Source organism: Oryzias melastigma, linkage group LG11, assembly GCF_002922805.2.
Source record: "Oryzias melastigma strain HK-1 linkage group LG11, ASM292280v2, whole genome shotgun sequence".
Lineage (NCBI taxonomy): Eukaryota > Metazoa > Chordata > Actinopteri > Beloniformes > Adrianichthyidae > Oryzias > Oryzias melastigma.
In genome coordinates, this window is record NC_050522.1 from 24,681,340 (window position 1) to 24,682,654 (window position 1,315).

The 1,315-nt window shown below is 40.5% G+C and overlaps 1 protein-coding gene across 1 annotated transcript in view; it reads right to left on the minus strand.

The window, feature by feature from the left end:
- slc30a8 (solute carrier family 30 member 8) overlaps window positions 1-1,315 on the minus strand; it is a gene marked incomplete in the record, with an annotated part of 11,941 nt that overhangs the window by 5,111 nt on the left and 5,515 nt on the right.

A 1,315-nucleotide genomic window follows, 5' to 3' on the forward strand; every position in this document is an offset into this window, starting at 1 on the left:
TATAAACTGACCAATCAGATGCCTCTTTCAGAGTAGGCGGAGCCTGTTGGCTCCAAAGTCAGACGTTTAAAACATTTGACAGATTTTGTGTAGCTTGCTTCTAAATAGTGCTTCTAAAAAGCTAACTCCTGATTGGTGAGACTGATTCGGGCCAATCACTGACGTCTGGCTCCAACATGGCGGCGTCCGTGTTGCATTTGGTTGAAGCCGGAAGTGAACCGTTTTCTGTGTGAAGGAGAATGATGAAACCAAAACCAAGCTCCGCCCACTAGCTTTCTACACTGTAAGCAGACTGGAAGGTCGCAGGTGTGACCCGAAACAGGTTTCAGAACCAGAATCTGGTTCTGGGTCGTGCAGAAAAGTAGAGCTTCATTCATGTAAGCTCATGTGTCCCAGCATGCAGTGGGAAGCAGAATGTGTGGCAGCAGGTGTGGAGCGGTCTTCACCCGCTGGAACGCACAGGTGTGAGAATCCCACAGAGCTGGCAATCATTATCAGAGGAGTTTCCATGCAGGGCTGGAATCCTCGCCACGGCGTCCACATTGAATCCTCGCCACAGCGTCCACATTGAATCCTCGCCACGGCGTCCACATTGAATCAACGCCACGGCGTCCACATTGAATCCTCGCCACGGCGTCCACATTGAATCCTCGCCACGGCGTCCACATTGAATCCACGCCACGGCGTCCACATTGAATCCTCGCCACGGCGTCCACATTGAATCCTCGCCACGGCGTCCACATTAATGCATGTTTTCAGAAATATTTTGACAGAATTTGAACAGATTACAAACTGGATTAAAAGACGAATCTACTTCTCACTTTATCGGTGATTCAAAGTCCACATTATAAGAAAAATATTATATTTTGGAAAGAATTTGGAGGTAAAAAAAAGTTTATAAATATATTAAAGAATTGGAAAACAACATTTTTTTGGCCGTACCGAAAGATTTGATTATGTTTTGATTTTTAAGATTGTTAATCTGAAAATGTTATTTAATTAACTTATTTATTTTATTTAAAATTTAATTTATTTATGAAAAATGGTTTTAAAATTAGATCAATGATCTGTTTGGTTTGCCAGAAAGAGAACATTTTTTTTACTATGTTTATATATATAAACAGGTCAGAATAGAATAGAATAGAATAGAATTGAATAGAATAGAACAGAATAGAATAGAATAGAATAGAAGTCCCTCGTAAGTCTTTCAGTGGGGAATAGGAAATTGGTGCAGTTTTATTTTGAATCATTCGTATTTTTTCCCCCAAAAAACTGTAATAATAAATATGTCCAGTTTGAAGCCAGTTTAAGGAAG